Genomic DNA, 26612 nt, shown 5'->3' with positions numbered 1-26612 from the left:
CACAGATGTTTGTAGTGTATGGATATAGACATAGAAGTTGATAATTTTGGAGTATATGTGACAGCTCACTAAGTAATAGAAGCACTTACTTGTTGACTGGCACACAAAGAAGGCTGAAAACTTCACTAGCTTTCAGATCAATCCTTTATGGAGCTATCATACACATACATAAGCATGCCCACACACTTGTGCAGCTACATCGTGCCAGCTGGATACAAATCCCAGGACTGCATATTGGCAGGTAAACTGGGGTGAGGAGTTGTGTAATGTGTAATGGATGAGGGGAAGAAAGAGATGGGTAACTGATGGTTTGGAGAGAGACTGTCAGTGTACGAGATAGGAATGAGATAGGAGGAGATGGCAGGTACATGGGATAGGAAAGCGACACTCAGTCACTGGAACCAGTGAGTTTGTGTAATGCACGATAATGACTTGGGGGAGTGAATCGAAAGGGAGTGACAGAACAGTGGAAGAGAAGAGGAGACTATGGGGAAGAGTGTGTGGGTGCCAGAGGTTAACAGAGACTAGGGCCAAGAGAATTATAGGAATGAAGGATGTGATGCAGGATAACTACCAGCTACATGGAGGACAGGGAGGGGGGGGGGGGGGGGCTGGAGGATTCTGATGGCACAGGTTATCAAGTGGCCACTGAAATCGAGTATGCTATGCTCAGTATTATTTTCTACCACTGTTGGTCAACACTCTATTAGGCCACAGTTTGAATGTGACCATTCATTTGAGCACATAGCTACACCCACATGTAATGATATACATACAGAAATTGCAACAAAGCCAGTACATGACATGGCTGCTTTCATAGGTGGCCCTGCCTTTAATGAGATAGGATAAGCCTATGACAAACTGGAGTAGGCTGTGCTGGCTGGGTGGATGAGAAAGGTCTTGCACCTGGATCTTGCACGGGGATATGATCAATGTGGCAAGGGGTTGGCAGTGGGTAGAGCATAGGGATGGACCAAGATTGCAGGGGAGGGGGAGGGGGCAGAACATCACTTTTGTTATGGTAGAAAAGAGTGTGGGAGGGATGTTCCTCATTTCCGGGCACCATAATACAAGGGGGGTTTGAAAAGTTCTCGGAATGGTGTAGAAAAAAGTACTTACATCACAAAAAACTTTTTTTTATTTTTCAATGTAGTCTCTTTGTAGATTAATGCACTTGGTTCAACGATGTTCCAGTGTATTGACTCCATCTTGAAAATGAGTTTTCTCCAGGGCTGCAAAAGTGTTGTTAACTTTGGCTATCAATACTTCGTTTGAAGTGAATCTTTAACCGCCAAGAAAAATTTTCATTTCTGGGAAGAGATGGGAGTCTGGCAGAGTCATATCAGGTGAATAAGTGGGTGCGGCAACAATTCATACATTAGTTTGTTTAATTTCGCCATGGCGACGGCACATGTGTGCAGACGCACATTATCTTGATGGAAGATGACTTCCTTCCATGCAAAACCTGGACTTTTTTCACATATCTTTTGTTGTAATTTGTCCTGGAGGTTAGCACAGTATTCTCCAGTAATTGTTTGCTCAGTGGGGAGATAATCTAAAAACAGAATCCCCTTCGCATCCCAGAACACTGATGCCATGATCTTTGCTTTCTTTGGTGGTGGAGAATCAGCATGTTTCCACTGCTTTGATTGTTGTTTTGTCTCTGGGGTCTAGTAGTGTACCCAAGTTTCATCTGTGGTGATCATTTCTCTTAAAATGGGTCAAACATTGTTCCGGTATGTCCATTCTCATGCGCTTTTGATCCAGCGTCAAGAGTCACGGCACCCTTCTTTCAGATAATTTTTTCGTTTCTAATTCTTCAGTTAACATGTGATATACCCTTTCAGACAACATCTGGCAAGTGTGAGAAATTCATGTACTTTCAGTCAGTGATCATCCTTAACATTTTATGCACTTTTGCAATGATTTCTGAAGTAGTGACACATCTTGGCCGACCACAGTGCAGATCATCATCTAACCTCTCCTGACCGGATTTAAATTCATTTGTCCACTTGGCAACAGTTGAATATGAAAGAGCAGAGTCCTCCAGTGTATTCTGGAAATCAGCATGAATGCCCTTTGCTTTCATACCTTTCTTTATGAAGTACTTACTCACTGCTCAAATCTCGATTTTTTCCATCTTCACAAATCACTGCGTGGGAACAACAACAGAGCCATGTCACCACCACAGCTCTCTTCCAAGAGCACTGATGTGGCATATGTTTATAGGCAACAGTCCAATGAATATCACATGAACAACTCATTGTGCTAGTGCTGACCTCTCGTGGTGATTCTGAGAACTTTTCAAACCACCCTCGTAGACAGCTGAAGCCCTTGTGAAGAATATGGCTAAGTTGTTCTAGTCTGGGATAATAAAGGATGATGAGGAGTTTTCTCCTTTGCTGGTGGTTCTTGTGGGTGATGTGAGGATTAGGAGTTTGTGTGGATATGGCATGGGAAATCTGTTTGTGGAGTAGATTTAGATGAGAGTTCCTGTTTGTAAAAGTTTTAGTGAGACCTTGAGCATACTGGTTAAGGAAATTCTCAGCACTGCAGACATGCTGTCCACAGGTGACCAGATTATATGAGAGTGATTTTTTGGTGTTGAAGAGTTGACAGCTGTCAAAATGTAGTTACCGTTGACAGTTAGTTGATTTGATATGAACCAAAGTATGGCTAGATTAGAGTAGATTAGATTCAGTTTTCATTCCATAGACCCAAAAATTAGATGATTCTCATGGGTGTGGAGCCATGGGAGAGGTGGAGGTTAACATTCAGGAAGGTGGAATGTTGGGCTGAAGAGGAGCAGGTGAAGCGAATGGGTGAGGTTATGGGAAAATGAGGGTAGGATGTTTTGGCGCTAGGTCCAGATGATGAAGATATCATCAACAAACCTGCACAAAATAAGATGTTTGGGGTTTTGGAAGGCTACACAGGTTTCCTCTTGATGGCCGATAAACATACAGATGTAGATTAGATATAGATGGAGATGTAATCTATATAGCATTATTCCTACTCTTAGCAGTACTCAGTTAATTTCATTTGTGGAATAGATATTTGTTTTGAGTTGTATAATGATACTTTTGCATGTATATATGGCACAAGAAACTTTATTTAGAGTGTTGCACATCCTTCTTCTTCTCTGTTTCTGGTCAATGATGTTACCCGCATATGTTTTAGAATAATACTGAATTCAGTAGATTATCACTTTAATGTCATTTATTGATAAGAGTAAACCACTTTCATGTTAACTAGGACACAAACACAACCAGACATAGAAGATGTACAAATAATATCCATGTAGTGTAAGCTTACAACAGAGTACAGTAACCTGGGGTTAACATCTTAAATAAGTGGCAATTCTGGTTTAAATACAAAAGAGAATTATCAGCCATTATGATGGTGGACGAATATGACTTTTCCGTTCGTCCAGCTTTTGATCTGACTTCCCTGGCAGTTACAGAGGGACCTACAGTTTGATGTGGTCCATAAATTATGGTGCAGCTTTGCATTTTCCACATATATAAATAACTTTCAGAGATTCAAGAACCAATAAGTGACAGAGACAAGTCCTATGACCAGCCGAAGACTATTCCCCTGCACCTTTGGATTTGTAGTACAGCACTTAGCCAATAAGGCACAAAAATATACAGTATATAATAATAATATATACACAAATTGTTGCAAATGAAATTCTAAATCACAGAAAAGCTGTGTTGAAAAATTTTATTTGTTAACTATAATTTTTAAATGAAAGAACCACTACTTTCCTTGTATACTGTCAAATTTCTGTTGATTTACAGATGTGAAGAACACAACAATAATGTAACCACAATCCAGTGCTATAACAAGGAAAGTTGCACATTTTATTTACAAAATTAATTACTCTGTGATTTGAAATTGAACTTTTCTACTGTGGCACTTAAATGCTAGATTTGGAATAATGGTGACAATTATATGTGCCACTTATTAATGACAAAAGTAGATAAATTTTACTGATGGTTATTAATTACTTCAGGTCTTTGGTGAGAGCTCTCTAAATGAGACATATTTATATGTATATCTATATCGTTTAAACAATATTGGAAAACAATAGCGAAATTGTTGTGTAAACATCTTTTATACATTCTCCACTCATCAAGAATTTTATTCACCATAGATCATTTTACAACGATATTGGCTTCATCATACAGGATGTACTAGTACAAACAGAATAATAAAATAAACCAGTGTCAGTACATTGTAGAATACATTTCAAGAATGGCAGTGTACCAAATTACACCAGGATAGCTTCTAAAAGTTAATGCGATAAGCTATACCATAATCTAATATAGTATAGTATTGTATTGTTTATTGTATACACTATGTAATTACACACAATTAACCACAGCACACAATAATATGTTTAACTACAGACAGCTTTTTAATGCTAATATCCTCCTCAGGCATCTCAAAGAATTCTTTAATGTCATAGAATGGATGATCTGACAGCCAGCTATACCACTTAATTTTAAAAAAATTATATCCATAGACTAAACATGAATTGGCAGTTTACTGAACATTTTAAGTGGGTTTACTTTGTGGGAATTTCCTGTTCTTGCTAATCTGTGGCGCACTACGTCAAAATTACCCTTAGCCGTGGTGTTGTGTTCATGTATTGCCCCTCTGGCAATAAATTCTGAAATATTATTTTTAATATAGAGTACAGGCACATGGATGTATAAATTTATAATTGTGAGTATTCTGAGTCTGGAAAAAAAGAGGATGACAGTGCTCCCTATGACCTCTTTTACATAAGACTTTTTTTGTAATTTCAAGATGTTCTTGATGTGGGGGGGAGTGCCACCATATAATCAGACCATATGAAATACGTGACTGGAATAGCCCAAAGTATGTCACCCTAAGGTACTCCAAGTTCACTACCTCTCTTAGTTTCAAGATAAGGTGTGCCACCCGAGATATTTTTCACATACGTGATTGACATGTTCCTCCCAATAGAGTTTTGGGTCAATGTGAATACCTTAGAGTTTTGCTGACTTATTTCCTACTTCATTTTATGTTCCCATTAAAAGTTGTTGGGTTTCATCAGAATTGCACAAGAGCTTATTGGCTGCAAACCAGTCCAGGGCCTTATCAAGTGTTTCTTTTGTTAGTTTATTCAGATGTAAAATGTTCTGATGTGTGGTCAGTAGTGTTGTATCATCAGCATAACACACGACAGGGTGGGCTATGTTTTTAAGTAAATCAATAATAGCTACAATGAAGAAAAAGGGTCCAAGGATAGACCCTTATGGTACACCTATGCTGATTTCCATTACACAAGAATTTACACTTCTGACTGAAATGAATTGTTTTCGTTTGCTTAAATAAGAATTTATCATAGCTAAAGTGCTCCATTTCACCCCATAAAAGTCTAGTTTCCCCAGTAGTACATCAATAGGAATGCAATTGAAAGCATTGCTTAGGTCACAAAATACCAGTGATACCATGCTGTTGTTGTTGTTGTTGTTGTTGTTGTTGTTGTGGTCTTCAGTCCTGAGACTGGTTTGATGCAGCTCTCCATGTTACTCTATCCTGTGCAAGCTTCTTCATCTCCCAGTACCTACTACAGCCTACATCCTTCTGAATATGCTTAGTGTATTCATCTCTTGGTCTCCCTCTACGATTTTTACCCTCCATGCTGCCCTCCAGTACTAAATTGGTGATCCCTTGATGCTTCAGAACATGTCCTACCAACCAATCCCTTCTTCTGGTCAAGTTGCGCCACAAACTCCTCTCCTCCCCAATTCTATTCAATACCTCCTCATTAGTTATGTGCTCTACCCATCTAATCTTCAGCATTCTTCTGTAGCACCACATTTCAAAAGCTTCTATTCTCTTCTTGTCCAAACTATTTATCGTTCATGTTTCACTTCCATACATGGCTACACTCTATACAAATACTTTCAGAAAAGACTTCCTGACACTTAAATCTATACTCGATGTTAACAAATTTCTCTTCTTCAGAAACGCTTTCCTTGCCATTGCCAGTCTACATTTTAAATCCTGTCTACTTTGACCATCATCAGTTATTTTGCTCCCCAAATAGCAAAACTCCTTTACCACTTTAAGTGTCTCATTTTCTAATCTAATTTCCTCAGCATTACCCGATTTAATTCGACTACATTCCATTATCCTTGTTTTGCTTTTGTTGTTGTTCATCTTATACCCTCCTTTCAAGACACTGTCCTTTCCGTTCAACTGCTCTTCCAAGTCCTTTGCTGTCTCTGACAGAATTACAATGTCATTGGCAAACCTCAAAATTTTTATTTCTTCTCCATGGATTTTAATACCTACTCCGAATTTTTCTTTTGTTTACTTTACTGCTTGCTCAATACACAGATTGAATAACATCGGGGAGAGGCTACAACCCTGTCTCACTCCCTTCCCAACCACTGCTTCCCTTTCATGTCCCTCGACTCTTATAACTGCCATCTGCTTTCTGTACAAATTGTAAATAGCCTTTCGCTCCCTGTATTTTACCCCTGCCACCTTCAGAATTTGAAAGAGAGTATTCCAGTCAACATTGTCAAAAGCTTTCTCTAAGTCTCCAAATGCTAGAAACATAGGTTTGCCTTTCCTTAATCTTTCTTCTAAGATAAGTCGTAGGGTCAGTATTGCCTCACGTGTTCCAATATTTCTACGGAATCCAAACTGATCTTCCCCAAAGTCAGCTTCTAACAGTTTTTCCATTCGTCTGTAAAGAATTCGCGTTAGTATTTTGCAGCTGTGACTTATTAAACTGATAGTTCGGTAATTTTCACATCTGTCAACACCTGCTTCCTTTGGGGTTGGAATTACTATATTCTTCTTGAAGTCTGAGGGAATTTCGCCTGTCTCATACATCTTGCTCACCAGATGGTAGAGTCTTGTTTCACCTGGCTCTCCCAAGGCTGTCAGTAGTTCTAATGGAATGTTGTCTACTCCCGGGGCCTTGTTTCGACTTACGTCTTTCAGTGCTCTGTCAAACTCTTCACGCAGTATCATATCTCCCATTTCATCTTCATCTACATCTACATCCTCTTCCATTTCCATAATATTGTCCTCAAGTACATCGCCCCTGTATAGACTCTCTATATACGCCTTCCACCTTTCTGCTTTCCCTTCTTTGCTTAGAACTGGGTTTCCATATGAGCTCTTGATATTCATGCAAGTGGTTCTCTTTTCTCCAAAGGTGTCTTTAATTTTCCTGTAGGCAGTATCTATCTTACCCCTAGTGAGATAAGCCTCTACATCCTTAAATTTGTCCTCTAGCCATCCCTGCTTAGCCATTTTGAACTTCCTGTCAATCTCATTTTTGAGACGTTTGTATTCCTTTTTGCCTGCTTCATTTACTGCATTTTTGTATTTTCTCCTTTCATCAATTAAATTCAGTATCTCTTCTGTTACCCAAGGATTTCTACTAGCCCTCGTCTTTTTACCGACTTGATCCTCTGCTGCCTTCACTATTACATTCCTCAAAGCTACCCATTCTTCTTCTACTGTATTTCTTCCCCCAATTCCTGTCAATTGTTCCCTTATGCTCTCCCTGAAACTCTGTACAACTTCTGGTTCTTTCAGTTTATCCAGGTCCCATCTCCTTAAATTCCCACCTTTTTGCAGTTTTAATCTACAGTTCATAACCAATAGATTGTGGTCAGAGTCTACATCTGCCCCTGGAAATGTCTTACAATTTAAAATCTGGTTCCTAAATCTCTGTCTTACCATTATATAATCTATCTGAAACCTTTTAGTATCTCCAGGGTTCTTTCATGTATACAACCTTCTTTCATGATTCTTGAACCAAGTGTTAGCTATGATTAAGTTGTGCTCTGTGCAAAATTCTACCAGGCGGCTTCCTCTTTCATTTCTTAGCCCCAATCCATATTCACCTACTACATTTTCTTCTCTTCCTTTTCCTACTGTCGAGTTCCAGTCACCCACGACTATTAAATTTTCGTCTCCCTTCACTACCTGAATAATTTCTTTTATCTCATCATACATTTCATCAATTTCTTGATCATCTGCAGAGCTAGTTGGCATATAAACTTGTCCTACTGTAGTAGGCGTGGGCTTCGTGTCTATCTTGGCCACAATAATGTGTTCACTATGCTGTTTGTAGTAGCTTACCCGCACTCCTATTTTTTTATTCATTATTAAACCTACTCCTGCATTACCCCTATTTAATTTTGTATTTATAACCCTGTATTCACCTGACCAAAAGTCTTGTTCCTCCTGCCACTGAACTTCACAAATTCCCACTATATCTAACCATGCTATTGTTTTCAAAAGCTGTTAAGGTTTGGTCAATGATTTTCAAGATGGCCCCTTTGTGTTTTTCCCTTTGCAAAAACCAAACTGATTGCTACATAGGATATTGTGTTTTTCAAAGAAGCTGCTTATTTGTGTGTGTATCAGTGCCTCAAATATCTTTGAGAATATTGGAACAATGGAGACTGGTCTGTAGCTTTGGAGAAGATGTTTGTACTCTTTTTTAAAAACTGGGACAATTTGTGATACCTTAAGTTCATCTGGAAAAACTCCAAATTCTACACATTTATTAAAAATAAAAGCTAATGGTTTGGCAGTTGAATGTATTGTCTTTTAACATCAGCAGGTGTGACAGCCCTCCATTGAAGTACCAGGTTAACAAGCAGTGGTGTTCCAACAAGGTCCATTGTAGATGAATTTGTTGCTTTAATAATGTTACTTATTTCTTCAACTGAGTTTAAAAATTACTGATTTAATTCCTCAGGTTCAAGCATAGCTGTTTCTGTGCATTTTAGTGTATTCTCTTGTTTCATTATTTGCCATGCTGCCTTGCATTTATTGGGAGCCCTTTCTATATAGTTTTCCACTGCTTGCTTTTTTGCCAGTAGTAGTTTAGCTTTGTAGTATTTTTTGCATTTCAGATATGACCCATGAATGTTCACACTCTGTTCTGCTCCTTGCTTACGGTAGTGGCTTGCTTATGCATGTGGTACAGCATGTGCATGTTTCCTCTAATTTCTGCTAGCTCTTCTGTAAACCAGTTCAGACTTTTCTTTTTCATTTCACTTGAATATCTAATTTTTTTTTACTGGTGAGCAAGATTATCATAAATCTGTGTACTTTTTAAAGAAGTTATCAAAGGCAATTTCAGGTTCCCTTTTTCCATATTGACAATTATATATAAAGTCCCAATCTGCACTTCCTAATCTATCAACAAACATACTTATATCTAAAAAGAAAGATGATGAGACTTACCAGACAAAAGCACTGGCAGGTCGATAGACACACAAACAAACACAAACATACACACAAAATTCAAGCTTTCGCAACCAACGGTTGCCTCATCAGGAAAGAGGGAAGGAGAGGGAAAGACGAAAGGATTTGGGTTTTAAGGGAGAGGGTAAGGAGTCATTCCAATCCCGGGAGCGGAAAGACTTACCTTGGGGGGAAAAAAGGACAGGTATCTTTTTCCCACGTGGAATGTTTCCCTCTATTATATTCATATCAACAAACATACTTATATCTTCTTCCTTTTGTCCTCGTACCATTACTACTTTAGATTCTTCAGTTTTAACTGGCTGCCTCTTACAGAGTGTAAGGAGTAGTGGCTCATAATCTGGAAGTCCACTTCATGCAAGTCTGACTGTAAAATCTTCCCTATGGAAATTCACAACAATATTGTCTGTGCAGGCATTCTTACATGTGGCACAATTATTTGTACAATAGAGGTCTAATGATCTTAGCATATTCAGAAATGTCCTAGAAGCTGGCCTCTGCATATTCTGATGTGTTCTATGTTGAAATCACCACATAGAGCAATTCTTGTTTTACTCTCCACTTCCTTTTTAACTATTAATTCACATTTTTCAATAAACAAATTTACATCACCATCTGGCGACCTATATCGACCAACTACCACTATATTTTCATTCATTAGTTTTACACAACTAAACTCCCCATCTAGTTCGGAGGAGTACATAGATACATCAATTCTGGAAAACTTTATTCCTCTTTGAAAAAAATTCCAGCACCACCATTCCGTCTCTGTTTTCTACATATCACATCTCCCACAACATACCCTTGGGGAACAAACATATTTACTTGTTCTTGGGTTAACCAGTGCTCGGATGCTTAGATACACATATAACATCTACATGCTCAGTGCTACATAAATGTCTAATTCTAAAATCTTATTTCTAATACAACGTATGTTAACTTGTAGAAAAGTAAGTAGTTTGCCACTGTCTGTATTCCTCTGAGAGCAGTTTGACTCTATATTTGAAGTTGTAGGTTCAGTTAATGTCTTTAGTCTTGATGTACTGTCATCATTTGTGTTATGATAGCCACATACCTGTTCATCCACTTATTTCATGTGACAGTTACTCAACAAAATGAAACAAACAATAGCTCATAAACAAATAGGCCTATGTGAAAAAATAAAAGTTTTAAATACTCAGAAAGCAATGAATGTACAAAACATTTGGATACATGAAAACAAATTATTCATGTCATATACTAGGTGTACAACTTTGCTTCCATCGTTTGGTGATAGGTGGCGACAACGGTAAGTAGCGGTCGAAAGAAACAGATCGCAGCATCAGGCAGTTAGCTTTGACCTCGGTCAACATAACATCATTCAAACATTAGTCGATTTGTGTCTCCATCATAAAGTTGTTCTTGATTGAAAATGTCAGTTTATGAGCCTAATTCTCATCATTTGCGGGAGGTGTTACTGTTTTGTTTCAATATGAAGAAAACAGTAGCTGAGTATCATCAAATACTCTTAGGTACTTATGGTAAGGACACTATTAGTGAAAGAACATGTTGTGAGTTGTTTCAATGCTTCAGGAATAGTGATTTTAACTTCGTAGAGCAGCATAGTGGTGGAAGTGAGAATGTTTTCGAAGATGCAGAATTGGACACATTGCTGAGTGAAGACTCACATCAAATTCAAGAAGAATTGGCATGATTAGTGGGAGTGACACAGCAAGCCATTTCAAAATGTCTCAAGGCTATGGTCATGATTCAGAAAGAAGGAATTTTGGTCCCGTGTGAGCTGAAACCAAGAGACGTTGAATGGCGTTTGTGTTAGTGAACAGTTGCTTCAGAGGCAATAACAGAAGGGATTTCTGCATCACATTGTGACCTGGGAAAAAAAAAGAAAAAAAAAATGGGTTCATTACGATAACCCTAAACGCAAAAAATCATGGAGATATTCCGGCCATGCTTCCACATCGATGGCTAAACCGAAGATTCACGGCTCCAAGATCATGCTCTGCATTTGGTGGGACCAGCTCAGCGTCGCATACTGTGAGGTGTTAAAACTAAGTGAGCATGATAAAGTGATTTTGCAGCACAACAACGCTCAACCTCACCTTGCAAAAGAGGTCAAAATGTACTTGGAAACAAGTCCTATCCCACCTGCCGTATTCTCCAGACATTGCTCCCTCTGACTATCACATGTTTAGATCAATGGCACATGACCTGACTGACCAACACTTCCAATCTCATGAAGAAGTGACAAATTATATTGATTTGTGGATCGCTTCAAAAGAGGAACAATTTTTTCAATGCTCGATTCATACACTGCCCGAAAGATGGGAGAAAGTAATGGCCAGTGATGGAAAATGCTTTGAATGATACATGTGTAACCAATTTGTTTCATTAAAGCCTCAAATGTTGCGGAAAAAACGGCAGAAGCAAAGTTGTACACCTTGTAATATTCTTTAAAACGTGTAGTTATTCAACTAAATGAAGAAGTGGGCATAATACAGATAGTCTGTGTCAAGCAGAAACACTAATCTTAATCCTTTTTTCGCTGTAAGAAGTATGATTTACATTATGAGTGAAATATTGGATGGGCTTCAAAAATACCTAAACTATGTACCATAGATAAGGTTTCACAGGATACAACAGGCAGGGGTATGGTGCTGCAACTTACAGAATATACAGTTCATTTTTATGACTCTGTGAAAAATATTAGTCATAAAACATGATTCCCTATTTATACCCCATTCTGTAAATTTGTGGAGACTGTGAGATACATTTTACCACTCATGTATTCTTCATGATTTGCTAATTTTGTCATGAACTAGAACCTTCAATAGTGTAGGATGCATCAAGATATACATCAACAAAGTGAAGCAGTTACCAGAAAAAGATAATGTACACCATATTAAAACAAAACAGCACTAAAGCTGTATATTCTATTTGTACTTAAAATGGGTGAATTTTAACATAACAAAATTAACAAGAAAAATACTACTTTGAAGAATGGTTTGGTAATACTTTTCCGGTTATAGTGAGGAGTTTTTATACATTTTATACTATTAACATCTACATGTTAGTGCTGATATTTAACTAAGAATAACAGTTATATATGTGCAGAAGAGATAGAGATTAGTTTACAATGAACATTTCTATGTGACATACAGTTAACAGGGATCTTCAAACCTTGAATTTTAGATAACTGGATAATTTTTAGAGGTAATAGTTTGGTTATTAGAACTCATTTGTTCCATTTTCCAAAAAGTTTAATAAGCCTTAGACAAAATAGCTAATGAAATATGCCATATTATTACGGGACTGCTTTGGATCGCCAACAGCCTACCTTATGCCATTTAATGGGCACACATTTCAAAGTTGCTTTAGGTAATTTCAGTTCATGAAAACAAAGAAACTAGCAAATACCAAAAAGAATTTCCAATGAAAAGATTAAATATTACATTTTTGAATGATGCTTTACTCTATTCATTTATTTCATATGATATAATTTCTTGAAGTACAAAATTTGCATACAATGTAATATTCACTTTATTTCTTTCTTTTCAGTAAATGTGATTTATTTCTTTCATTTCAGTAAATATGATTTTGAAAACCATTGAGAAATTGGTCTTTTCAACATATCTTATTATCTCAGTATATTACTGACAGCATATTAAGTAAAAGTCAAACATTTCAGATGCCCAATACAAACTTGTATCACCAAATCATCTGCATTTATATAAATCTATACCAGTATAGACAGTTATAATTTAGAAAACAAAATAAATTTTGAGATAGTTTCCTCATCATGTTCACTACAAATTTACTACTTATATATCCATAACTAATGTCTCACTACTGCTTTCCATTCAACTATATTTATTTTCCATGAATTAACAGTTTATATACATATTTTATGTATGCCCTATTGTAAATGTTTTATCTTCAATTTGAAAACACTGAAGGTTTTCTTTTGTTGATTGCATTAAATTGAAATACCATATACACAACACATGTTTATGAGTATTTGTGTTTAATTTCATACTAACCTGATTTTCTGAAACAGATGGAGATGATGAAGTTGTTTATATGCACATAACCTAATTTTGAAATATAGAACTGACATCATGAGAATATGGCATTATCTGACCACAAGAGAAGGGGAGATAGTATCACTCTAGCCCCTATCTGACAGTATAGATTATCAGCACTGCCTCAGCATTTGTGCATCAATTAGCAAGCCATATTTGCTTTGCTCTTCAAGAGCTGGATCAGCAAAGTGCAATCTTTATTACAGACTAAAGGCAGTTTTCCATAAAAGTGACAGGTGCCATTATCAATGAGGAAATGTGTTCTATAAACAACAGAATTTAACATATCACAGTATTACATGATTACATTTATGTCTGCATTATGGGTTGATTAAATTTTTCAGTACTTTACTTTCAGTAAGTCAATTTGTATAATGTAAGTAACATATTTTACAGACCATAAGACACTACAGACTACAAGATGCATTTTAATTTTTAACCAATTTTTTTAAAAAAGTAACATTTTACCATTTTTATCATCATCTTGAAAAGCCAGAATAAAAAAAGAAATTTTAGTTAAAACCTCACTGACCTTCAGAATCCCAAAAATCATAATCTGAACTTTCTTCTTCTTTTTCTCTTCATTGTCATCATTGTACTCTTCATATATAAGATGGCATTCCCTGCCATCAAGAGCATTACTCATGCCACAATTCTTTAAAGATTTAACAGTAACAGCTTCTCTCACTCTAGACCATGACTGTTTTATCCATTTGTTTGATTGTAGGTCGTTTTAAAGCTCCCTTTGGTTTGAATTCATATTGGGTTTCATCCCTCATCCATTTGTTCCATTCCTCACTCATAAACACTTTAAATGGTTTATTTATCGATACATCAAGAGGTTGCCATTGTGACGTAAGTCCTTCCAGAATCACAGCAAGATCTGTATTTCCCTGTCTCAGTTTCTCTTTCACGGAATTTTTCAAATGACTACTAAACTGATCTAACATAATAAGAGAACTCTCCTTCTCACACAAATTCTGTTAATCCATAATTTCATACCAGCTTTGTCCAACCAACCCTTGTCATGCATGTGGACAGCACCTGGCACTATTTCAGAAGGTTTTGGTATTGTTTTGCACTTGAAATCATCAATGGATTAAGTTTAATACCATCAGCACAACATGAAAGGACAACAGTGTAATGCAGTATAATGAAAAACCAGTACAAAGTTGCAAATTTCACTTTTTTTCCATTCAAAGACTAGTTTCTGGTCAAGACCTATTTTCAAGTTACCTGTGTGCACTGTAACCACTCATTTGCACATTTTGACATGGTTTTTACATTTTCAGATATACCATGTTTTTGGCCCAAAACTAGTCATCCAGTGAATAAAAAGAAGTGAAATTTGCAACTTCGGACAGGTTTTTCATTGAACTTAACACAAGTTGCTGACAACACAGCTATTCCAACATACTGGAAATTTGTAAACAATGTAGTGCTGATTTTCATGTCCACTTGTTTTTATAGTTACAGTTTTAGCACCTTTCATAGTTCTGTTATTTGGCTCATCAAATGTCAGAGGAGGTTCATCGTATTTGCTATTTGTCTTACTTCCACATTGGTTTTCTCTTGGTGTTGAATAATAAAGCAATGAAAAGACAATATTTTCTCTGTATAGTCTTGTGGCATTTTCTGATATATTTTGATTTTTGGTTTGCATGCTAAGTTCATGACACTTTCTAAACCTGTAGCAACAATCAACTCTTCCCTTAGTCTGTTGAGTTACATTGTAGCACTAGCTTACAAGCAAGTATTTGAGTCATTTTTGTGTTACTTCCAGTGCCATTTTGACAGTGTCCTTGAATCCATTTCAGTATGTCATCATCTAGTTTTAGCCATTTTGCACTCAGTCCTCTATCTGCATATTTAGTTTTCCTCATTTTTTTCAGTTCTTCTTTAATAGCCCATCAGTCGCAGATGGCTTTTTCTGTTTGTGGAGGGCCAAAACGCCGCTCAGCTCCTCTATTTCCATGTTCTTCTGCATATGCTATTACTTTCACGCATCATATGAATACCTTTTATTTTTTTTAAAGAGTGGAAAATCCATGATGGAATGTAACAATATTATGAAAAGGAAAGTTGCTACTCACAGTATAGTGAAAAGAAAGAGACAGACAGACACACACACACACACACACACACACACACACACACACACACACACACACACACACAGAGAGAGAGAGAGAGAGAGAGAGAGAGAGAGAGAGAGAGAGAGAGAGTCATCTATTTTTGACAGAGGCCTTGCTGGCCGAAACCTTATTTGTGACAGTCTGTTTGTTGTGCCTATCTGCAACTCAGCATCTCCTTTTATTTTTTTCCATCACAAAACCAGCTACTAACAAAAATATTGTTATCAACAACACAAATCACTTTCCAATTCAGGTTCACTGGCGGTGTAGACTGCAATGATGCATCATACGCTAGATAGTGTTCTGGGTTTGTGTTGGTGGTGCAGGAGGAGACAGTGTTAGCAAGCTAGTGAATCCCTGCAATTACTGATGTTAGTCATATCAGTGCACTGCTGCTGCCAGTTGAATCCATTATTACCAGATAGAGATGGTTTCCTGCACCATTGAATATATGGCCTTTTTATGAGTGGCGAGAATTTTAAATCAAACACTAGACATTTTTATAAGATGCACTTGAATTTTGGGGGTAATTTTTCGAACAAAAAAGTGCTTGTTGTAGTCCATAAAATACAGTAATAATGCATATTTTTATTCATCAAGAAAGTATGCAGGATGTTATCTTGGATGAATGACCTGGCAGTTAATATTAATACTAACTTCAGACTTTTTGACAATGAAACACTTGTCTATAAAAGTTTTATCAAATAAAAAATAAGGGTACAAATATCAAGTCATATTTTCATAAGTATTCAGAGTGGTGAAAAGAACAGCAACTTGCTTTAAATGTTATGAAATGTAAAACTGAGCTCTTCACAAAACAGAGAAGTCATATTCTATGATTACAATATCAACACATCACAAGTGGAATCAGTCAACTCATATAAATACCTGACTGTAGCAACTTGTGGGAATATCATAAGGAATGGGCACATAGCCTCAGTCACAGGTAAGACAGGTGGCAGACTTCAGTTCAGTGGTGGAAAACTAGGAAAAGGAAGCCACTCTACAAAGGAGTTGGCTTACTAAACACTACTGTAGCCCATTCTAAAGTATTGGTCAAATATGCAGGGTCCATAAAACATAAGACTAATGGGGTAAATTGAATGTATATTAAGCAAGCTAGCACAAATAACCACAGGTTTGTTTGATTCATGAGAGTGCATCATGGAAATGCTAAAAATGTTTGAAGATAGATGCCAACCATCCCATGCAGGTCTTCACATAATGACAGTTATTAACTAGTAAGAGAATTTATGATTATATTACTCTCCCCTACACATTGCTCCCAAGTACACCAAAAAGGAAATATTAGGCTAATTACTGCAGGCACAGATGCATTTGCCAAGTCATCCTTCCTGTGCTCCATATGGTAATGGAACAGGAAGAAACACTAATGGTACAATTACAAGTAGCCTCTAAGATTACTGGAAGAAAGTTTTTTTTCTGAGGGGGGAGTGGGGGTAGGATAAAGATAATATGAACAATCAGAAAACAGTTCATATAAGAGCACATAATGTGCAGTCAAATGAAAATGAAACAGATGGAAAAAAGTAAGTAAACAGTTTATTATTTCACTGTTAATTACCTTAACTGCTATACATTTATCCCACTGAGAGACAAGATGGTCTGTGCCTTAATGGAAACATATTTTCAGTTATCTACAGAACCACGATTGCACCCAGACATGCACTTCTTTGTGCAAAGCAAGCTCACATATTGACAAGTCTGTTCCAAGTACACTGCATAAGCTTCTCTGGGAAGCCCTTACACATCCTCCATCCCATATTTTTGGAGCCCTGAAGAAAAAAATTTTTGGCTGTCGATTTGTTTCGGATGAAGATGTGCACACCTGGGCACCATCATGGTTCTTTAGGCAGCTGCAAACATTTTTCCATGAAGTGTCTTGTCTCACAGTGGCATAAATGTATTAACTATTGCAATGACTTTTGAAATACTAAACAGTTTATTTAATTTATTTCCATCTGCCTTATCTTCATTTGACTACCTCTTATATAACAATATATTGGAGGCTAGAGCAAAATTAGTCTAGTGAAGTAACAAGATAGGGGGACAAAGATAAACAAAATAATGTATGAACAGGGCTGGAGGTGATTGTAGGACAATGATGAGGAAAATTGATGCCGCAAGGTAGTAAAGTTGAATGAAGTATTGCTGGGATATTGTCACGAAAAATTGGTGGGTTGGCAGGAGGGGGGTGGGAGGAAGGAGGCGCTGGAGATGGAGGGTAGGGGGGGGGTATGGGGGAATAGGGAATGAGAAAATGATCAAGGAAGGTGGCACACATTGCAAAGCAGTCACTGAAGTCAATAATATTGCACTGTGCCACATTCTCAGCTGCTGGATGGTTAATAATACCTTGGTCGTAGTTCCTACTGTCACCGATTTGGGTAGAAATGGCTGGCTGTCAATTTTCACCTAACTAGTGATGTAGTAATACCAATGATACTGATGTGTGACTTGGTTGCTTTCACAGATGGCTCTCCATCTCAAGGGATAGGATACACTAGTGACATGACTGGAACGGGATATACTAGTTTTACGTGCAAAACCTAGAATGCTCTTTCAGTTGATTATTAACTCTCCAGACCAGAACCACTTATATCTGCACCCATGCTCTGAATATCACTGTGAAATGCATGGCAGAGGGTACTTCCCACTGTTCTAGATAATAATTTTTCCCATTTCATTTACATACGGAGTGCTGGAAGAATGATTGTATAAACACCTCTGTGCATACTGTAATTAGTCTGATTTTGTCCTCACAATCCCCAGGAGAGTAATAAGTAGGAGGTTTTGGTATATTCCTAGAGTTGTCATTAAAATACAGTTCCTGAAATTCTGCAAGCAGGTTTTCTCAGGATAGTTTACCTCAATCTTCAAGTGTCTGCCTGTTCAACTCTTTCAACATGTCTGAGAGACTCTTCCATAGATCAACAAACCTGTGACCATTCATCCTGCTCTTCTTTGCATACAACAAACCTGTGACCATTTGTGCTGTCCCCCTCTGTACTCATTTTCTAGTAATTGGAATCTGACATGACTAGTGAGACACAGGCCGACTGGCTGAGGGCGTCGATGGTGAGTTGCTAAAACCACAGAAGGACAGCAATGGACAACAAGGAAGGTGACAACAACAGCCAAGGACTGATATGACAGCATACAAATCCAAAGAGTAAACCAAATCGAGAGCCTAGACATAGCAAGATCATGAACCGACAACGATGTGTATGATGAACAACACTAGAGCACAGTTGGAATACAACTGACATCTGAGCCCCTGCACTGCCGTCTTTATAGGGCCCCCATGAGCGTCAGTAGGTTGGCATGACAGGCGTGGCTCACACACAATGCTGTGGTGGTGACAGCAGCACTCAGGTTATAGAATCACCGCCTAGCAGCCATCGTCCACATCAATGTCTTCTGGTGAACAGTCCAATTGTTGGACCAAGATAACAGATCTCTCCCCACCAAAATGGGCACAAAGGGCCTGAAGCACCCTGACCAATGTTTTGAGAGGTGAACCGGTATGTGCCATCAGTGGACACCGCCAGCTAGGAGAAAGAACACAGGACATCAGGGACTGCGCTGGGGATCTGCAGTATGGTGGATGAATGTGGAGCAGACAGAGGCAGTGGTGATGTCTCACCCTCCATACCCGTGCCTACATGAGCTGCCGACAGTATCCTAGAGTGCAAATAGTACTCATGAGGTGGGGGACGTGTGAGGGTGGGGACTCCAACTCAGAGGGATCCACTGCTGGAAGGGTAGGCTGGAGGCAGGGATGGAGTTGGTTCATGTGCTGATGCCCCAAACCTTTCAGTGTATCAATCATCATAAGGCACCACCCATGGGTGTCCACCAGTGTAGCTGGCATCCATGAGGTTTTTGCCCCATAGGAACATGTCCAAACAGATGAACCAGGAGGGTATCATCCAGGGTGTCAAGTCTCGGGTTCCTTGGGTTGGGTGCCAGGAGATGGAGGAGAGTAAGTGGCTATTGACCGTGAAGGAATTCGCCTGGTCTGTAGTCATGGACAGGTATGGAACTGTAGGTGCTCAGGAACATCATGAGTGCCACTGCTGTGGTAGATGCAACCAAGGCCTTCAACATTTGTTACTTAAATGTGTGCTCCATCCACTCTGCTTTGCATTGGAGGAGGGGTGAAATGGAGGGCTACAAAGGTGTTTGATACCATTAGTGTTTCAGAACTGTTCAAAGCAGGAGCACATTGTAGATGTCAGACAAATGATGCATTGTAGATGACAGACAAATGATGAGAGAGGCGAGCCCAGAGCTTGCGACAGCTGACTTTGAAAAATAAATGGGCCACCCATGGGGGACAGAGTGCAGGACCGGCCGCAAGATAGGATCATGGTGCGTGTCCACCGCCACATGAGTAGAGGTAAAGGGGAACCCATCCAATGTGCGTTGTCGTTCCATGTCAACATGAGAGCTCCAGTTGGTCAAACACCAGATCTGGTGCTGAGGGCCACCGCCACATGAGTAGAGGTAATGGGAAACCCATCCAATGTGTGTTGTCGTTCCATGTCAACATGGGAGCTCCAGTTGGTCAAACACCAGATCTGGTGCTGAGGGCATCCACATTTGCTTGTTGTGCTGTAGGCTTGTACTTGATGGTGTAATAGTAGGAGCTAAGGAAAAGAGTCCAATGCTGGAGCTTCTGGGCTGTCTGCTCAGGAAGCCGAGAGTGTGGCCCAAAAAGTGCTATGAGCAGTTTATGGTCTGTAATGAGGGTAACCGGGTAACAAATAGGTACCCATGGAATTTCTTCATGGCAAAGATGATTGCCAATGCCTCTTTCTCGATCTGGGAGTAACTGCATTGGGTGGGCGCCAGTGTTTTGGATACATAGGCAATGGGTTGCTCCATGCCATCATCATTATGGTGTGCCAGCACTACACCAATGCAATAGGGTGAAGCGTCCGCACCCAAAACAAAGGGGTCATGATGGGGAAAAGGGGGTAAGGCAGGGTGGAGAACGTAACATGCACTTCAGCTGTGAAGGCCTGCTCATAGGCTGTCGACCAATGAAACTGAACGCCTTTCTTCTGCAACTGGTTGAGAGAATGCATAATGTGTGCTGCCTGCAGAAGGAACTTAGAATAATAATTCCTTTCCCCAAAAAAGCCTGCACCTCCTGGAGGTTTTCGGGATGTGAGAGAGAGTCAATAGCAGACATATTATGGTCAGTGGGCTGAATCCTGTCTTTGGTGAGCTAGTGCCACAGTTAGTCTACTTGTTCCTGGAAAAACTGGCACTCGAGCCCTGCATCATACAATGTAGTAAGGAGGAAATGTAGGTTACATGGGTAGTCTTGGTGCATAGTACCCATAACAATTAAGTCATCCAGGCAATTGGTACAAGCTGGGATGGACGTGGTTAATTGTTCCAGGTATTTCTGGAAGATCACTGGAGCAGAAGAATCCCAAAAGGCAAACGTTTGTATTTGTATAAGACAAATGGCATATTGATGACAACAATGTGTTGCAATTCCTCGTCTCGTGGAATCTGTAAATAAGCATCAGGAAGGTCTACTTTAGAAAAACATTCACCTCCAACAAGCTTTGTGAGGAGGTTCTCTTGATATGGTATGAGATAGGTTTCCACCAGAGCTTGGGCACTGATCATTGACTTGAAGTCTCTACAAAGCTGGAGAAACCCTTTGGCTTCTGGACTACGACCAGGGGTGTTGACCAACCACTAGTTCACTAGTTTTGATCAGTTCTATGACCACAGTGTCATGAAGGCAGTTGAGTTCGAGATTAATGGCTGTCCATAAGGAGACTGGAAGAAGACATGCATGACAGAAATGGAGCATCCCATTTGGCTGTAATGAAGTATGTGCCTCAAAACCGGTGGCATACCAAGCCAGGCTCAAACAGATATGCGAAAGAGGCACAAAGGTCATCAAGTTCCTGGAAGGGGACCGTGTCTGAGATGACCTGAACTTCATCCATGATGAGGAACCCAAACAGTGAGAAAGCACCCAGGCTAAAAATGTTGCCAGTGGAATGTTGACAACATACAGTTTTAGCAGTCATGTAACCACCTTGTATGTGGCCGTAGTGGTAAACTGACCTCTGGGAGGAATAGAACTGTCACCAAATGCAACCAACTTGCGAGAGGGCAGGGCCATTGCCGGGTAACTTAGATGAGAGTGTGTTGGGAGATTGACCAGGGAAACAATTGCTACCGTGTCGACTTGGAAATGAATTTCCTGATGAGTAATCCTGATATCAATAAACAACTTGGGGGTGCAAGGATTGCCCTGGGGAACAATAGCTTGAAGATCATGCACCGTCCCATGATGCAAGTTAGGAGTGGGGTTCGACTGACCTGATGGCTGACAGATGCAATGCACCCAATGGTCAAGGAAGTCTGCCCTTTGGTGTCTCACACAACAGTCAGAACAAGAAGGCAGACTCTGCTGGCGTCAACATGGCAGGACTGGCTGCTCAAACATCATTGACACGTCCAAATGTGACAAATCATGACACTACCATTGGGAAGAAGGCTGGCAAGAATTCTAACCCTGTGGCGATGATTGAACCGCAGTGATCTTGGGGCGGGCCATAAGACGTTCATTTGCTGCCTATGCGATCTCGAAACAGTGCACAACTTTCTGTATGTCAACCAAAGAAGGATTGTTGAGCTTGAGGGCTGCAACATGAACTTCTGGATTGGGAGGCAATTGGACAACTATGTTACGCATTGTGGAATCAGCATACGGAGTTTTGCAAGACTCAGACCTTGCAAATGCATCACCCTTGACCAATAAGATTAGCTCGCTTGCTGGTGGTACTGAGGAACTCTGAGTGGGATGAAACCATGTGGAACCATTGTGAATAATAGGTTGACAGCAACAAACACAGTTCCTCAAAAGTGAGTGCAACCATGTTTCAGAGGGGAGCCAAATTCTTAAGTAAGAAAAATGTCTCTAGGGACGCCCAAGAAAGAAAGAGCGACCATCGGAGAGTGTCATCAGAAGTCTGAAATGCGGCGAAGTGCTGTTTCAGCCACTGTAAATGTGTGTCCAAATCCTCCTTGGTATCATTAAATGGCGGAAATGTGTGTGGGCAGGACTCTATCTGGGCTGTGACCACAGTCGGGGCAGGTCATGAATCTTGCACCTGTAATCAATCTGAAAGTAGCTGAGTTTCCTGCCACAAAAGGTCCATTTGCTGTTGGAACTGCAGGAGCAGCTGTTGTTGCTGCTGTTCCACTAGCTGCACAAGTTTTGCATCCACAATCCATAATTTTCATCCATAATTGCCTAGTTGCAAATTCTAGTAACCATAATCTGACACGACTCAAAGACACAGGCTGACCAGCTAAGGGCGTCGAGAGTGATTTGCCAAAACAACAGGAGGACAGCTATTGACAGTAATGAAGACAATAGCCATGGACAGATACAGCAGAATACAAGCCCGAAGAGTAAACCAAATCAAGAGCATAGACGTAGCAAGATCAAGAACCAACAATGATGTGTATGATGAACAACACTAGGGCACAGTCAGAAAACAGCTGACTTCTGAGCCCCTTCGCAGCTGGCTTTATTGTGACCCCATGATGCCGTTAGGCTAGAGCGGCAGGTGTAGCCCACGCAAGCGCTGTGACAGACACACCAGCATTTGCACATTATAGGGGTGCTGCCTGGCAGCCATCATCTATGCTCATGCCTTCTGGCAGCGTATCCAAATTGTCAGACTGGGATACCAGATATTCAATATCCCCCATCAGTCCTATCTGGTATCAATCACTCAAACATGGTCTGCATTCTAGGATGGGTCAAAAGATTGAACTGAAAGCAATCTCCTTTGTAGAGTAATTGCATTTCGTTTTTATTCAGTCAATAAATCAAAGTCTGCTTCCTGCTTTACCTGCAACTGAGTCTATGTGATCATTACATTTCATGTCCCTACAAATTGTTACACCCAGGTATTTGTATGAGTTTATAGATTCCAATTGTGACTCACTGATATTATAGTCATATGTTACTACATTGTTTCATATCGTGAAGTGCACAATTTTACATTTCTGAAAATTTAAAGCAAGTTGCCAATCTTTGGACCACTTTGAAATCTTATCAAAATCTGATGAATATTTGTGCAGTTTCTTTCAGACTGTACTACATTATAGCTGGAAATGACACTCTTATTAAAATATTCTGTGCTGTTAAGCCTTGATCAACTGAATTTCTTACAGAAACTCAACATTCACTTCATCTGTTTAGAAGGTCTTTAATGAAGTTGTAACTTCTACAAATGCCCAGTTTCCTGTGTGTTGTTTCTCTGAGAATATTAATCAACACAATACAATATCTAAGAATATTTTAACAAGTGTGACAGATAAAACTAACATAGTAAAAAGAAATAAAGGATGCATGATTGTAATCTAAGATTTTTCAGCAAAATCTATAGAATGTAGCAAGTAAATTGGCAGTTATTAAAGTATTGTTAGCTACTAAGTTGACAGAGAGATTCTTTATGGCAGGACATGAGATGAAAAAAAAAATTACAATGTATGACACCTTGCATTAGCCCCATATTTCAGTTGGTCTTCACTAAACAGTCTTGTGTGGTGAAACGAACAATGAAAGTAACAAACTACTTAAAGTACCGGTAGTCTCAATTGTAAATAATTAGTATAAAGTTCAATATATATGGACTGCATTCTACATACATACATGCCTTGAGTGCACAGTTACTTACAAGTAGAAGATTTATTTAATTATGCTGAGCATAGTGATACACTGATGATTGTGGATATTGTTCTTTGCAATGTGCTGTGGTACTTTGATCACATGAAGGAGGAAATGTAGCTACATTTGTTTGTTCAGATCATTATTGCATTCAGCTTTTGTATTGTTCTGTAAGATGCTTGATAAACAGATGCACATACAGTTGAAGAATGATGATGATAACTGAAAGCACTTTACATTTTGTTTTTAATAGTATGAACTATGTTTTGGTATTAACGCTCAGGAGAGACGTTGGTAATATATTTATAAATTAATCTGCTGCAGTTTATGAGATACGTACTCTTATGTGGAAGATAAATTGTAATTTAACAATTGAAAGAGTCACTTAGAAAGTCAAAACTGCACCTGACTTCCTGATGGATAATGATACAGCACTGCTCACGTCACATTTGGCCTAGTCTAAACTGTACCAGATAACATACTGTTTTACATTTCATTTGTCTAGACAGGTAGTGTAGCTTTAGTACTACTGCTTACCCAAAAGATGAACCCTACTTTCTACTTAATTAGAGTGAAGGTCATGCTTCCGTTTTGCAAGATGCAATCTATGCTATAAACACAGGTGACACATTGCAGTTTGTTACTTTCATTGTTCATTTCACCACACAAGACTGGAGATAAACGGATATAGATATTTTGACATTATTCTTATGATTACGTATTCTACAGTTACTAGTAACTTTTATGAAATGATGCACTACTACCAGAAAAAGGTATATACTAATTTGCTTTTATGAACAGTATTATTGTTTATGTGTAGTACTGAGGGGAAGAGGTATTGATTATGGCGTAGTAAGAAATTTTACATTAGGAGAAAGACATTGGGGTACACAACCAGGTGTATAAGATGGTAGTATTGACACATTCACTGATACAAATGTGACTACTCCTGGCATTCCACTGCTCTGTACTTGACACTGCACTTCATCAATGCATGAACACAGATAGGAAATGTAGGCTCTGTTTACTCTTCACTCGTGCTATTTGAAATGTGTTTGAAAGAATGGAGGGAAGGGTAGGTTTACTTTTGGTTTTAAGTCTAAGCTTTTATTGAATATGTAATCATGCAACAACATCACCACATTTAGTAGTAAACATCATTACCAAAAGATTTAGATGTAAGAGGTAATAATTAGTTACGTATAGATTTATATGTCTGGATTTGAGATCTATGACATGAGTTTTAATTTCTGGACACATGAAGTATATATCTACTTTAATGTACATATACACAGGATTTTTATTTAGGTTTAGGCAAGTGATTTGTTGAATTCAGATTTATCATTTTTGAAATGTGCACTAGCTAACTGGTATAAACACTGACTTTCGTTACTCACTTTGTATGCAAAATTGATAATTGACTTCTTATGAGTGTATAAACTAAGGGAACCTTTATTTGATGTATGTTTACTTACATATACTGTATGACTAAGATATAATATACTGAAATCAGTCTAAAAGGAACACACACTATTGATCTGCTACATACTGGAAAGAGAGGATTGATATTTTACTTGAAATGCTCTATCGTACGCAGGAAGGGAAGTTATACTGATATGCTCCATTTGGAAAGAAAAGATGTATTTGGATGTAAATGATCTACATTGGGAAAATATTGATTGCTTATTGTATGTGCTTTTAGCAAATGTGGAGATACTTACAGTTCATTGCATTAGAGAGTGAAATGATATACTGATAATTGACTATGAAAACTTGTATAAGGAGGTCTATGGTGCTATCACTGTGGGTTACGTATGAAGTGAGAGACTTGGAAATGAATTGTTACATTTGTCTGCCTCATTCCGAAACTATTGAAAATGAGCTATGATAATGAAAAGAGATTGGTTCTGTATTATATAAGAAGTTGAGAAAGTTTTGTTCTATTCATGGTATTACTGTTTCACATGACCAATCAGTTCTAGAGAATGTGTTATTTGTATAGTAATTATTGTAAGATGTATGAATGCACACATTATTGAACTTTGTTAGCTATTTCGTGACTGCCTACAAAAGTTTCATCCAACCTGTGTTGCACAATACCTTTTTGGAGGGTACTGAAATGTAACGGCTCACTTTTCATAAGATTTGGATCATCTGATTAATTGTTAAGTTATCATGTACAACCCATACATGTAATTTCACTTTTTAGGCTCTGCACTGTGATTTTCAACAACTTCATGGCAAAGTAATGGCTAATATTTCGTCCATCCATTGGGAGGAACATGTATCATTGATTTTATTAATTGCAATTAGGATTTTTCATTTACAGACAATTGGATAACAAAAGAAGCACCAAATAAATTGCATTTT

The 26612-nt window shown here is 38.6% G+C and overlaps 1 protein-coding gene across 1 annotated transcript in view; it reads right to left on the bottom strand.

Annotated features, from left to right (window-relative positions):
* The window catches only part of LOC126156533 (melatonin receptor type 1A-A), a 103622-nt gene extending 90166 nt beyond the window's left edge, over positions 1-13456 (bottom strand). Inside the window, exon 1 of the mRNA XM_049916317.1 lies at positions 13323-13456. The gene's annotated coding sequence lies outside the window, so the exon portion shown is untranslated. The remainder of the gene's footprint in view (positions 1-13322) is intronic.
* Positions 13457-26612: the final 13156 nt, after the last annotated feature.

This window comes from Schistocerca cancellata, chromosome 2 (assembly GCF_023864275.1).
Source record: "Schistocerca cancellata isolate TAMUIC-IGC-003103 chromosome 2, iqSchCanc2.1, whole genome shotgun sequence".
NCBI lineage: Eukaryota > Metazoa > Arthropoda > Insecta > Orthoptera > Acrididae > Schistocerca > Schistocerca cancellata.
This window is presented reverse-complemented; position numbering and strand designations above follow the sequence as displayed.